General features: G+C 32.8%; 1 protein-coding gene across 3 annotated transcripts in view; it reads right to left on the bottom strand.

Annotated features, from left to right (window-relative positions):
• Window positions 1-16,100, bottom strand: part of LOC124353755 (E3 ubiquitin-protein ligase RNF144A) — a 273,539-nt gene that overhangs the window by 231,234 nt on the left and 26,205 nt on the right. For 2 of the 3 annotated variants that reach the window (XM_046803744.1, XM_046803745.1), the window contains exon 2: window positions 107-209. The exons of the other annotated variant lie outside the window; for it this stretch is intronic. The gene's annotated coding sequence lies outside the window, so the exon portion shown is untranslated. The remainder of the gene's footprint in view (window positions 1-106; window positions 210-16,100) is intronic. 3 annotated transcript variants of the gene reach the window in all.

Raw genomic sequence — 16,100 nt, 5'->3', positions numbered from 1 at the left:
CTTCAGTGTGCATAAAATTTGGAGAACACACTGTATACATAAACAACACAAAAAAGCTGTTTGATATGACTCTGACTACAGTGTACAGTGGTTGGTGTGGACATACCTGCGCCTAATTACGCCCCAGTGTCAGCAGAGATCGGGACACGAGTCGTAATTACTTCGTCCCTTCCCAATTTACACTTCTTGCTTACAGCACTCTTGTTCTCCTGAAAGCAAATAATATTATCTTTTACTGTGTCGCTTATAAAACATACACATAATTGGTTGGCTCGCTCAACGCCAATAAACAGCAAGCTACACCAAAATTAAATCAACCTTATCTTAAAGCAACCAGGTATACACAAACGATATCGATTTTAAAATACTCTTTCTATTAGAACTTCTGAATTAAATATTCTTTCCGGCTCATTTAGAAGAAATGGAGATTTCACATGATGCCGTTATCTCTAAATGTCAAACTAAAGATGCATTGTTAGTTTAGATGTTTAATTTGCAAACACTGAAAAGCCTCATCTTAAAACAATCTGGTAAACACAAACGATATAGATTTCAAAATACTCTTTCTATTAGAACTTCTGAATAAAATATTGTTTCCGGCTCAGTCAGAAGAAATAGAGATTTCACATGATGCCGTTATCTCTAAATGTCAAACTAAAGATGCATTGTTAGTTTAGATGTTTAATTTGCAAACACTGAAAAGCCTCATCTTAAAACAATCAGGTATACACAAACGATATCGATTTTAAAATACTCTTTCTATTAGAACTTCTGAATTAAATATTCTTTCCGGCTCAGTCAGAAGAAATAGAGATTTCACATGATGCCATTATCTCGAAATGTCAAACTAAAGATGCATTATTAGTTTAGATGTTTAATTTGCAAACACTGAAAAGCCTCATCTTAAAACAATCTGGTAAACACAAACGATATAGATTTCAAAATACTCTTTCTATTAGAACTTCTGAATTAAATATTCTTTCCGGCTCAGTCAGAAGAAATAGAGATTTCACATGATGCCATTATCTCGAAATGTCAAACTAAAGATGCATTGTTAGTTTAGATGTTTAATTTGCAAACACTGAAAAGCCTCATCTTAAAACAATCTGGTAAACACAAACGATATAGATTTCAAAATACTCTTTCTATTAGAACTTCTGAATAAAATATTGTTTCCGGCTCAGTCAGAAGAAATAGAGATTTCACATGATGCCGTTATCTCTAAATGTCAAACTAAAGATGCATTGTTAGTTTAGATGTTTAATTTGCAAACACTGAAAAGCCTCATCTTAAAACAATCTGGTAAACACAAACGATATAGATTTCAAAATACTCTTTCTATTAGAACTTCTGAATAAAATATTGTTTCCGGCTCAGTCAGAAGAAATAGAGATTTCACATGATGCCGTTATCTCTAAATGTCAAACTAAAGATGCATTGTTAGTTTTAGATGTTTAATTTGCAAACACTGAAAAGCCTCATCTTAAAACAATCTGGTAAACACAAACGATATAGATTTCAAAATACTCTTTCTATTAGAACTTCTGAATAAAATATTGTTTCCGGCTCAGTCAGAAGAAATGGAGATTTCACATGATGCCGTTATCTCTAAATGTCAAACTAAAGATGCATTGTTTAGTTTAGATGTTTAATTTGCAAACACTGAAAAGCCTCATCTTAAAACAATCTGGTAAACACAAACGATATAGATTTCAAAATACTCTTTCTATTAGAACTTCTGAATTAAATATTCTTTCCGGCTCAGTCAGAAGAAATAGAGATTTCACATGATGCCGTTTATCTCTAAATGTCAAACTAAAGATGCATTGTTAGTTTAGATGTTTAATTTGCAAACACTGAAAAGCCTCATCTTAAAACAATCTGGTAAACACAAACGATATAGATTTCAAAATAATCTTCCTATTAGAACTTCTGAATAAAATATTCTTTCCGGCTCATTTAGAAGAAATAGAGATTTCACATGATGCCGTTATCTCGAAATTTCAAACTAAAGATGCGTTATTAGTTTAGATGTTTAATTTTCAAACACTAATGGGACAATAACTTGAAATTTTGACTTGTTAATAGAATCGTAACACTTTCAAAGGTTTAGAAATCAACGATCCCGAACACTCACAAGACAAAAACTGTTTATACATCTAAATTCATTTGTAAAAATGGACTTGATTTAGTTACAACTAATCTGAAATTATGTTTGTAGACATATTCACTTATAACGGTTAAATTGTATACTTCTATAACTTTGAACGGCCACCATCTTGAAACCTCACCAGTTATTGAAATTTAAGGTAAGACTAGTTGTTGCTTGACATTGCTGAATAATTTTAGAAAATCCATATACAAATACTGCCTCTTATAACTGCAATTTGAATCTATTAAGAACTACGCTACTTAATGTGTTCACAGTTATTCCCATAATATTGTATACTACCTAAAAATTTGTATACTACTTAAAAACACATGAAAACAAACATTATTGTAAATGAGAATTCGAAAACATTGATTTATTGTCCTATATGCATATTAACATATATAAACATTCCTTTTCGAAACTTTCTTTCTTCATCTTAATCTTAAGATACCGAAAAAAGTGAAACGATGAAATTTGTTTATAATTAACTAGTATATTTACAAAAATATCGTTTGGATCTATATTGGGAATTATTGAAGTTCACATGTTTGCTCAAATGACTGCCATTTTGAAATATTTAATTCGCTTGAGTAACTAACGAACTCATCCAAGCTAGCACATGGCACTTTGCTAAATCCATTTACTTTTACGTCGAATCTTAACATTCTGGCGATAATATTTTGTACGAAAACTTGACTACAATTCGTCAACCGATAGTTACAGAATGTTTGTTGAATTCCGGGCCAATTTCGTATTACTTCGATACAAATATTGAATGAATCTCGGAAGTTACAATAACTTTGTTTTCATATATTACACAACTTCCCTGCATGTTTACTAACTCACTAACATATGGATCATGTTTTATTGACAATATAAGCCTCCATAATAAATATTTTCTTGAATAAAATTAGATTTAATTTTCTTGTAAAAATCAATTCATGAGGAAGCATAATAGTACAATTATGGAAACATTGGTAAAACTAGTATCGATTTTATTTACAAGGACGAAATATGAATGACGGTACAGACGCAAAGGGCATCGTAGAGTTATTGGTTTTAATAAAGGAAATCAAATAAATTGCTTTTTGCGGAACCATTTAGTGCCCGGATATCTCTCGAGGTCTACGACATGCTGTTCAATAATGTCACAATCATACTCAATTTAGCTGTCACGAATTCTGGACAATAATTGGTGGAGCTTTCGACCCACTTTTCTTGTAATTTGTTTTTAACAAGTTCAATATTCTGCTTCAAACAAATTTGTTTTTCATCGGTAATAATTGTACAATTGCAGAAACATTTATGTCGCAGTAAATTACAGCGATATTCTGTATTCTTCAGAAGAAAATGATGGGCCAACAGCTACCTAACCCCATTTAGTTGCATAACACGGCCACAGTAATATTGAAACGTACCCATTGTATCTGCATAGTTGTATCCTTTTACAAGCCTAAGGTAAAACAGACGATTCTGTGATCTGGCAAACTGCTAGTGACTGTATTGTTTTTACAACCACCATCTTATCTTAATCAAATTCTATATAACAGAAATAACATTGGAATAAGTCGTGGTGTGTATCAGATCAATCAAAATTTTTCACGATGTAATTTTATTTGGTGCTTAGAATTTAGGCCCCAAAAATATAAAGTTGCAGTCAAACGAGGTCGAAAGAACGCGTAATCAAGGGAGTTTTACCCTGTCATTTCGACGCCTGAAATTTCGTGTGGGAACGACCTCAGCTTAATCACCGCGTACAGAATTCTTTTCTTGGCAAGAACATCTGTTTCAAATCATCTGTTTATAGATCCCTTGGTCCCATACGATTTCTTTGTGAACGTTGGTCGCGCTGTTTCCGTAATGGCATACAACTGTGGCGACTACTTGTTCTATTTTGAGACACTCGCCGGTTTAAGTAAGTTTAAACTTACTTAAGATTTGCACAGTCGCCTTGTCACCGTAGTCAAACTCAACAAACAAAACACCGCTGGACTTAGTGTTAAGTCAGAACTAACAAGATATTAAGCTATCTTAGACACCATCTAATAAATACTAATAAAAATGCACTTTTGTTCTTTAGCACGCTATTTCTGTCGTGTACAAATACTACCAACGAAACAAGTAAGGACAAACTAAACACAAAGTCCTTTATTTGTAATTTATTTATTTCAATAAGTAGCTAAGACATTTTGGTATAAAACTTTGTTTAATTAAACCAATACTATAATTAAATTATTACATAGTGTTTTGCACAAAACCAATTAATGAAATGTAATTTGAGAAAATTACATGTTTTTTAACTTAATATGACTTACCCCTACACGAAAAAAGTAATTTACAAAAAAATAACACTCACTCACTTTCACCTCTTACGTGCGAGCAAAGACTGATACAAGATTTCAAATGTTTATCTTCAGCCGTTTTATGTCATCTGAATACAAAATATCTACAATCACCACTTAAAATTTTCAAAAAATACAAAAGAACACTTTCTCAGTCCGACGCGACGTGAAGATTTATGATGTGGTATTCGCACTTGCTGTAGAGCGAAATAGACGCCTGGGGCTGAAAGTGTTACAGAGTCGAGACTAAGAAATGTTTTATTGAAAAGGTAAATTTGATCGAACCGCTTCCAGGAACAGGATCGCTCAGCGACCACCCATCGGAGGGAAATAATCAGGCTCATTAATTGTGTGACGCAGTAATCTGTGTTAATGGTTCGGGGGCGAGAGCCGATTGGCCCTTGATGAGTTTATATTCAAGCGACTTTTACGCGGAATCGGTACAGACATTTCTCCTTTCGATAAAAAAACCGATAGTCAGCCACAGGTAGGGAGGCGGGGTCGAAACGGGAGGGTGGCGACAGTTAAAATACAAAATGACACATTATTTTATATGCCGTATTGTACAACACCGCATACTTCAAACAAACCGTTAATCACACAAATATGACCGACTCCTTTCTTAGGAGTCCCCTAATTAGCTATCTCCTACCGATATAACTACTACATAGTTCCACTGTCATTAAAGCGTATTGTACTACTTGTTATAATATGTTAATGGTGGAAATTTTGGATATTATTTATTTCTTATTTTTTGATTAATTATATTCATTAAAATTATTATATTAATAACATCTAAACACTATAGCATACTATTACCTATGTATAAAATAGTACACACTTTACGACTAATAAGGATTATTTATTACTTAGAAAATTGTTGGCACTAAATATCTTAATTTTGTAAATCAAAACTGTATTTTTTTACATTTATGGTGCCATTATAATTCTTAGCAACAACGTTTACGGGCTGTACAATTAATTATAATGAGAAAACGCAATGTGCTATTATATAATAAAACGTTTTGGTTTAACCATGAAAGAATATCTAACGACATTTATTTGTTGTTAAATCCACTGAGAATTCCAAAACATTTATGTCAAGCCGGTAAAAATTGTATAATGTAAGTAAAGAGCAAGGTAATAAGTCTACATATAATTTTAACCCTCTATTTTAGAAACTGAGATAAACATTACCCAAACTATGAGAATTACAATTTGTTTGAAGAAGATTTTTACGTGAGAGCCTACTACGATGTAAAACTTTTTGATTTTGCGACTTTCTTATGATTATGACCTTAAGACCTTATCTAATTTGATCTATAAAGCTAATATAGATACAAACATTTCATATGAAAAATTGCTTTAAGTTTTGACTGACAAAATAAAACATATGAAATTGTACAATTAAATAAATTATTTTGATTGGAGCTTTAATGTTATTCACACGTGTTTCTTACTCCACTGATATTGCCTAGCTACATTTTTGTACGTGTTAGTTATTTAATGGCTTTTATAAACACTTTAATTCCGAAATCTTACCCTTTTTTGAGTCTTTTACTGATGATAAACATGAAAATAGGATATTTAGTAATGAGAGGTTTTAAGATACGTCAAATGTAAGTTATTATAAAATATGAACGACAAGATATTTTAAAAAACTTTGGAAGATTAAAAGCATACAATTTAAAACTACGCATACCAAATTAGTAAATTTGTAACAAAATTATAGGCATTGGAGTTAATACACGTTGCAAGGGATATAACTAACCTACATGTGTTGTCGGTAAAGGAAGAGAAATGATACCCGTCACACTAAGCTGTATGTGTTTAATTTTCCCACAAAAGAACTTTCATAGTCATCGTACTATAAAGGGCGAACAAAGGACCAACAAAATTTAAAATCAACACACTGTAACGTTTCTGTTTATCTTATATCTAGTTCACGTCCGAAATTATTCTGATTCTAAATGCATTACACCCGTTAACTACACAAATACATTCCGTTCTGCCCTACGACTCAGATATGTAGTACGGTTATAAACCAAGATGAGATTTCAAATATGTTTTTTAAACAAATTAAAAATCAAAACATCGATGGATATTGTACAAATTTCTTTAATAGAATTGCAATTCCGAGAATTTAAATCTAGCATTTGAATATTTACAAATTTTAAGTGTGTCAAACGTACTGTACATAACAATCTACGAGAGCCATCCAGTAAGTATATTACGTATCGCTCTGTAGCCGCTAGGGTCTAACGCGGCCATTTTGATGTCAGGGCGTGTCTCTGTTCAGTGGGCTTCCAATAGCAGTTTAAATTGTGTGGCGACATTGAATATCCCGCGAGTTGTGAAGTGCGGTCGGTAATACAGTTTTTGTTGGCTAGGCACAAAAAAACCGTCGTTTATGGCGACATGGAACTGCGGGAGGGGGACAACCTGGTTGAAGTATCAGGCGGCAGAATTTTAAAACGCTGGTATTTCAAAACCCGTTCACCGCTATAAGTGCCTAAATTTGTAAGATGACTATGTTTAAAAATAGTATTTTAGTGTCACTTCAAAATGCATATAAATGCATATAAATCTCAGCTACTAAAAGAGTATGAAAACGATATATTAGAAGTTATATAACTTTGGAAACCTCACTAGAATGTCTTAATTGCCATTCATCAAAAGTTTTGCACATTATGGAATGTTCTGTGAAGAAACAGGATTTTCCAGACATTTACGATCGTTTAGTGAGTCATTAAATCGGTAACGTTTCAACATATGCAATCTAATATCTTTCTCAGGAGGATAAATAACTTAAACAAATAACTAAAATCTAGATTAAAAGTAACAAATCACACCGGACGTTGTGGCACGCACAAGTCACGAATTACATTGTAACTTGTTGCATGTCAACTCCATGCATATTATCTCTAAGACGTACACTTAAGTGAAACAGTAATTATTCAAACTGAACTTAAATGCACTGTAAGGTTTCCAGTTAGAACACAGTTATATATTGTAAAGAATGGTTATACGGGTTTGAAAAACAAAATTATATATATATATATATATATATATATATATATATATATATATATAATCAGAATATGGTATGGAATAAATCATGTAATAATACATATACCTAAGTAAATCAAATAATTAAGATGACAGCTGTACATGAAGTCTACTTTGCACACGATGTAGCCAGAAGGAAGGCTAGATCACAGGAACATCAATAGAAGCTGTCGGAACCAACGCTATCTATACCTGTTACCAATACAAGGCGCAGTTCATAGCTTATTTGTCTGAGACAAGCGCTTAATTGGTTCGTTTCGTAGAAACAAACAGTAATTACCCAGCATACTGGCGTTAGTCGAACGGGGTCATACTTCATTTAGCTTAGTGATATTGACGGTCCATAAAATAACATACTTCTTTACCCGTCTTTAAGCCAAACCCGTTTCTATAACCTGTTACATTAGATCACAAATTGAAGTAGTAATTCGTCTTGAATGTTTATCAACATTTAGTTCAATACCGATTCCTTCCATATGCATGGATATATATATATATACTTAATTATGAAGGAAACAGGATTTTTCCGGACATTTGCCATCGTTCAGTGAAGCAATAAATCAGTAACACTACGTTTCGAGATCTGCAATCTGATCTCTTCTTCAGGTAAAGAACTAACCTAATACATAATATTACAAACTAGGTTAAAATAAACAAATCTTACCAAAGCTAACCACCTACGACTGTTAGTAGACGAATGAAGACGTATTGTGACCTGTATTCCGTAGTTCTGTTTTAATGATTAGTGTTTTGTATAGTTTTTTATTAAGTACATGTTTATAGAGTTAGTGAAGTTGACAAACAACATGTAGGTTGTGATTCCTGACTTAGGCGTGCCACAACGCTTTGGTAAGATTTGTTTATTTTAACCTAGTTTGTAATATTATGTATTAGGTTAGTTATTTACCTGAAGAAGAGATCAGATTGCAGATCTCGAAACGTAGTGTTACTGATTTTTTGTTTCACTGAACGATGGCAAATGTCCGGAACAATCCTGTTTACTTCACAATCCTTCCATCATCAAAAATAAACTTCAAACAAAGAAAAGCTTTTACTCTTGAATGCTGTCATGATTAGGTTAGTTATTTACCTGAAGAAGAGATCAGATTGCAGATCTCGAAACGTAGTGTTACTGATTTATTGTTTCACTGAACGATGGCAAATGTCCGGAAAAATCCTGTTTCCTTCACAATCCTTCCATCGTCAAAAATAACCTTCAAACAAATTACTTAATTATGTCTCAAATATGTCTGCAATAAAGCGCTTATTCGATAAATAATTTCAAGACAACGAGTTTCTCAATATTGTGTATCTCAGCTAACTCGCATGTGGTCTTGCACGCTCGAAATCCGCTCTAAGTAGAAAAAATTACCCCAGTAAATTATCCGACTAAGACGAAAACCTGGGAATCTAATAGATCTTTGATTTTTAACAACTCCCTACAACTAGAGCCTCAATGTTCTTCTCCCACCGCCCCTCCACAGGGGCATTGATGGCACAGTTTATATTCAGGTTTGGAGAGACCCTTTTATAGTTAAAAAAAAATGTTTTTATAGGTCCAAGAACAGAATTTTCAACCTAAATACAGATTAAAGCTAACATAAACAGATATTCAAGCAATGGTACGAGTAAACTAGAAACACCTCTTACAAATTCAGTGTTCTACTAATACATTTTGTTAATGATACAGTACAATAACTACCCAGGAAGCTATCGCGTAACCCGGGGCTTGGCAGGGCTGACCCTACTACTAGGGTTTCACCTGCAATGCGATCCGTGATGCAAACATCGTCAACATTTTACACGTGCTATTGTCCTTTTACTCTGCTGGTTACCATATCAATCTCATGTGTTTACAGTAGCTTAACTTATTATATATGTCAACACTTAACAAAACCTCAATTATTTAATTGAATTAATGGCTAACATGTTGGATAGTGGCACATATATGTCTTACAGCACAAGATGGTATTCTAAAAATGTTGCATTTATAAGTATGAAATATCAAGATAAAATTGAAATATAAAATTAAAATTAATTTCCTCTTATCACCATTTTTGTAATGCTTATTTTCTAATGGTACATTGTAAAATGTGAAAAAGATATATTTTCTAGCGCCCATACTTTGTAACAGATGAATTACAATTGTACCAGACTTAATTACAAACCTCATATTATAATTTAAAATATATACGAGTATATTAAAATTAAACAACTTGTCAAGCAAAAATAATATATTTTGAATCGTGAATCCAAGTCTGTCTAGAATAATATTGGCCGAGTTGTACAACATTGAAACTGTCGTCAATTTTGTTTCACAAAACACCAGGGAGTATGAAATTATAAATAACATCTAGGTAGTGTAATTGCATGGTTTTTTATTCGGCATGGAATAGTGAAAATATAAAAATGTAGTAATAAATTGCTCTAAGCTCGCCAGAGGAATGCCGACAAAAGCCAATATGACTACTTGATAATTCATATTTTTCCTTGATCTGGTAGAGAAAAGAACTTTCCCTAGAACTAAAAGTAATTTTTAGAATTAGCTAGAGATATTATCAATACAACTTGATGGCGCGTTTTATAGTAATTATTTGGTATAAATGTTAAACTTAAGTAGTCATACAACTAATGCACGTTTATTATTTTTATAAGGCACCGAGTAAAATGTAACAGACGATATAATTTTACAACTGACTTTATACAAACAAATACTCAATCTCACAACTTGGACACGTCTTAAGAATGATATTTTTACGTTAAAGTCTATATTCCAAAGTAGAAACCCCCTGTTTCTAGGAGATTTATGCCCTGCATAAAAATTATGCAGATCTGCCTCTACAATAATACATCGCATTTCAATTTTAAAACAATGTTACGACTACGATCAGTTACACAACATTTTAACTGCAACATTCTCGGAAAAGAGAGATTTCGAAAAAGAATAATGTCTAATCCTTGAACCACTTCAAGGATAAATAAAACACAAAATTGTATGGCACAAATCTAGGTGTAAAGTGGGTTCCGAACCAGTTATATGTCGAGTACCTGACAGTCACTTATCAATTACCGCGTTCTGTCAGTCTCGAATGTCGCTCTGGTCGATCTAAGCATTCCAGACTTTCCTATTATGGCTGTAACTGATAGGGAACGCTACGCGAGCAAAAACCAAATAGACATTCGAGGTCAAACATCAATTGTCTCAAATCTAAAAAAAAAAACATGAATAGCCTTCAAATAGTTTGATGACAACAACACTCCATAGTTAATTTGTGTACGATAAACCGGTACACGTTGCTTGAAAAACAAACATGATTCATCTTCGCTATGAACGTAGCTGCAAATAGACGATACATTTCAACCTTCACACCTTACAGTACCTTCTGATATGTGTTAAGTCTTTCGATACATTTCCGGGAAAAAAACATAAATGTGTATTAATGCTATAACGAAAGCCCGTTAACTGGAATTTTTCGGTATCCGGAAAGCAGAACAACGCATTACTACTGTAACAAGACAAATAAAATATTAGGGAATGTAGTTAAATTCATTTTGTGACTTACCAGGATAACATAAAACTGAGTTACTCAAGAACGGTAAAATTCATATATTTTAAGAAAAATATATTTGCGAAGGAAAGCAATTACAAACAGTTTTAAAGTATTCCAATTCTACGTAAAGAATTATACACTACACTATATACACCGTATACTGTAATCAAATTATGTATTCACATATACGATCACAGATTGCCATAATGGAAGTGTTTAATTCAAATGTAAACACGAAAGTACTGTTATTCTACTGACACAGAAACTCATTTGTTTAATGGCAGAACGTAGCCTATTTGAAGTAAACACGCGGAGCGAGTTCTATTAAATTCAACTGAACGAGCTCAGTAACCGTACAATAAAATGAAGTGATTATTTTGATCTATTTTATTGTTCAATCGGTTCCAACTTGTAAGGGAATACAACGTTTCTGAAAAAAAGAGTTGGTTTACGTTTTTTTTCTGTTCTCCCATATAATATGACTGGTTATCATATCAATCAATATTAAGATGGCGCAATCCATGTATATGGCTAAAGATAAAAATGTGAAATTTTTACATATTGTAGCCTACAGAGTTACAGATTTAGGGAATGACACACATTTTTTTCATTCATTTATGGCTTAAGGATCATTCTAATTTTATTTCACTTATAGAAAATTACATATTATTTCATATCTTTGTTATGGTAATTAATTCATTTGTAAATAAAGCCATGTCACAGTAATCGTTTATGCAAATACTATAAAATATTTTATATTTTTATCTTCAAATCACTTTTCTTTGGGTTTCATTATACGATGCTCCTAAATTATTATTCAAAAGCCTATCACTCTTTGTAGAGTGGACAAAGTCTTTTTATATTTCTCTATATTGAGAAAATACGTTACTTCCGTATTACAGAACTTTGGTCAAATTTATTTTTTAACTCCAACTGAAATCCGATTATACCAATTTAAAATTACCATTCGCTGGATTTCTGCCTATCGCATAATTTATTTTCTTCGTCAACGAAAATATTTCCTATTTTTAACAACCATTAAGTAGTTCAGAGAAAACGCTCTACGTCTGTTCATTTTATCTCGTCTCACACAATTAGGAGGACAGAAGGATTTCCTTATGTCGACTTAATTATATTCAACTTTATAACCTACAATTAGGAGTAAGGGTATCAATCTTATATTTTGGCGCCTTTCTTACTATTTATATACTTCTAAACCCGTAATTACAAAATAAAAACTAAACCCAAATTGTAATCATCGTAACTCCATCAATGTGTTCATGATGCGAGATTTACTGTGCTGGTAGCACTGTTGACAGTGTAACGACGACGAATAAAGTACCGTAACGAAATAATAAATTGCGGAAAGACGGGTGTAGTGAATTATTTGAATCTGCCAACTAAACATTAAAAACCCATTTATTCCATAAAAAATAAATACATTGATCTAACATTAAAACTCAAACATTCGCGTATTAAATAGGAATAAAGTTACAAATCAAGTAACTATCCTGCGAAATTAAGTTGGATGAGAATGTTACAATCATAATGCTGCCAGTAAATAAAACGGAACAATCATCATGACATTCTCGTACAGACATTCTGTGTTTACATTCTGATTTATTGTATAATATTCTGTAAATTACTCTTAATGTTCATATTGTAGACATCTGGCCTGCAATGACGTTCAATTCATATAATTACGTCCTCTTCTTCTGTTTAAACGTTACATTACAACAGCATGTACTACAATTGGATTATTGCCAAGGTTAAAATATTTTCTCTGGAGCTATTTCGGTTAATCGAGATTCGGTTGAGCGAGATTTCATTCCAGGCCTTATGGTATGGCTTAGGAATGTTGTCTTAGTGAAAGTAAGTACAAGGTAGTTAAAACGTTACATTACAACGGTATGTATTACAATCGGATGATTGCCAAGGTTAAAATATTTGCTCTGGAGCTATTTCGGTTAATCGAGATTCGGTTGAGCGAGATTTCATTCCAGGCCTTATGGTATGGCTTAGGAATGTTGTCTTAGTGAAAGTAAGTACAAGGTAGTTTAAATTGTATTATTAAACAACTGAATATTCGATACATTTAGTAATAAACCATTCATAGAGGCGCAAAACATAAAATACAGTCCGGGCATGGATTGGAATTCCAACTCATCGAAATAACTCTGATTCTAGTAAATTATTCCCATTCCACCTAATTTTCAACTTCTTGCGTAAGTGAATTACTATGAAAGATAAAAGGACTATACCAGTCGATGAGAGGACAAAGTGATTGTGCATTTTTCTAATAATCAAGATTAATGCCTTAATTAAATCACCCGTTCATTGAACATGCTCATAATAAACTACAGATCGATGACTGCTAGCTCGACTGATTGTTTATCCGAGATCAATGTAGAAGCAGATGGATGGATTCCATGGCTTTTGTCAATTAACATCAGAAATCTGCTCAGTAATGACACACGCTGTGATATAAACAATAAAAATACAAAGTATGAAAGTTGATTGTACTATCTCTAACTAAATTTAAAATATATTCAACTATATGGATACTTGATTATATTACCCTAACCTCTTTTATTAGACAATAATTTGAATGCCTCTTTTAAACGTAGTGCAGGAGAGGTTATCACGTTTTAGTAGGAATACAATTTTTAGATTATTTAGAAATACACTGTTCGAGGGAATTGCGAGATATGGAAAACGGATTTATTTCCAGTGCCGCAAAGAGGGGTGTAATCGGGCTGTTAGAAAAGCTAGTGTTCTCAAAGCCGCAAACAAACTGATGAAATGGGGATGCCGGTGGAGGTTTTGTATTTCAAATTATACCATGAAGCGAAACAGTTCTTGACAAAGCTGATGTATTGCAAGTAAATCATTTGGGACTGGTAAAAGAAATATCGGTATTGGAAAATGTGATATAGTTGGCGGTGTAGTATTAGTGAAAAAAGTCCAATCTTGTAATATAAAAGGCCATTAAAAACTAATTAAATGGGGATGGCGGTGGAGGTTTTGTATTTCCAAAAATACCATGAAGCGAATACAGTATTGATGTATAGCAAATAAATCCTATAGAAATAATAAAAGAAATATTGGTATTGGAAAACGTGATATAGTTGGTGGAGTAGTATTAGTGCAAAAAAGGACAATCCTTGCAGTCTAGAAGCCGATATAAAACTGATTTAAAATGGGTATACCGGTGGAGGTTTTGTATTTCGTTTTGTATTTCCAATTATACCATGAGGCGAAATTCTTGACAAAGCTGATTTACTGTGTTAAAATTCATTGGGAATGGTAAAAGAAATATTGGTATTGGAAAAACGTGATATAGTTTGCCGGACACTATTTTTAGATTTGGATGAGATTTGGATGGAAATACAGTCAGTGATATTGGCGATATTCTGAAAGGCGATGTATTTCAAGTACCGCCAAGAGTGGTGTATTGTATTGATGACAAAGTCAGAGTATTATCAAAGCCGCTATTATACTGATAAAACGGGGATGCCCGTGAAGTTTTTGTATTTTCAAACATGTTAAGGGGCCAAGACAGTAGTAAGAAAGCTAATAAATTAAAAAAAAAAAAAAAAAAAAAAAAAACTATTTTCACATATATTGAGTAGTACACTACCTTTCCGTAGGCGGGGGGAAAGGTAGTTTTTAAAATATTTAATTACAAGAAAATATTAAATATGAGCATATGTCGCCCTAGTTTTAATTTTAACCTATAGCGTCAGAACTATATTGAGCACGTCTTAGTAAAGTTTGCTGGTACACGGTATGGGTTAAAAAAGAAAATCAATATCTGAATTTTAAGAAAATGTTTAATTAAAACAACTAATACATTAAAAGGTAAAAATTAATTGATATAAAATCTGCAATGAATGGCATAGGTTTTATTACAGTTTTTATGATCTAAGTGGTTTATAAATCGTTGTTCAACATTGAGAATAAGTGTTTGAAACTGCGTTCTTCGCACAGTGACGCAACGTGCAAGTCAGTAATAATAACGTACCAAATTACATGTAATTTCTCTTAGTATATGATAAACTTCTTGTGTTATGTGTTGTTGAACATCACATAGATACTGGCGCTCCATTTTATGAACATTAAATTAGAGATAACCCTAACCAATTTAATGGCATCAAGTCTGAATATCTTTCAAATTCTCCGTCATCTATTCACCGCCACCGGGGAAACGTATAGTTGAGGTATGTACGGACATTTATTCTAAAATGGGATTATACTACGTCCTGTTGGAAATAAGTTGTATGATTTTCACCAACAATTGCAGGACGATTCCAAGAACTAATGGTAATATTGTTGGGATTCAGTAGTTCTAAAATAAAGAAAGAATGCAATACTTTGTCTCTGACGATTCCCGCACAAATATCTATTTTATCCGAGTACTTGGTATGTAGTTCCTGAATTCACATGGGAGAGTAATCTGTCCCAAACCAATAGTTATGGTGATTAACGTTTTACCAACCATAAGAATTTCTTCGTCTGGAAAATCAGTCGCCGAGTTTAAATTTTTGCCATCTCCAATTAAAAAATATAAAAAACACAAATTCAAAAATAAACAATTCTACTATATCGAGGTCCTTTGCTAATTTCTTGTAACTCACTTGATATTCTAATTTCTTGTAACCCACTTTATAGTGAAGGTATTTCCTGCTTAATATACGGTGAATTGAAAATTTACTGATACCGTATAGCTGTTGAGAAACTTTACTATAGGACCCCACACGAAAGTAGTCCGATGGTGGCTGGTGTTTCTGGTTACCCCCTCTACACCCCGCGTCCAACACTGTTGCCAGTTCTACATTACGAACTGATCCGTCTCAACATGTGTTGCAATTAACAAACATAAGTTGTTACAGCAAACACAATTTGTACTGATTGATATCACCCAAATGTTTTTCAGAAAACATGTAAATCAACAAGACAGTACGTGAATAAGACCGTGACCCAGCG

Source organism: Homalodisca vitripennis, chromosome 2 (genome assembly GCF_021130785.1).
Source record: "Homalodisca vitripennis isolate AUS2020 chromosome 2, UT_GWSS_2.1, whole genome shotgun sequence".
Lineage (NCBI taxonomy): Eukaryota > Metazoa > Arthropoda > Insecta > Hemiptera > Cicadellidae > Homalodisca > Homalodisca vitripennis.
The sequence above is the reverse complement of the archived record's forward strand: the minus strand, read 5'-3'. Positions and strand labels throughout refer to the sequence as shown.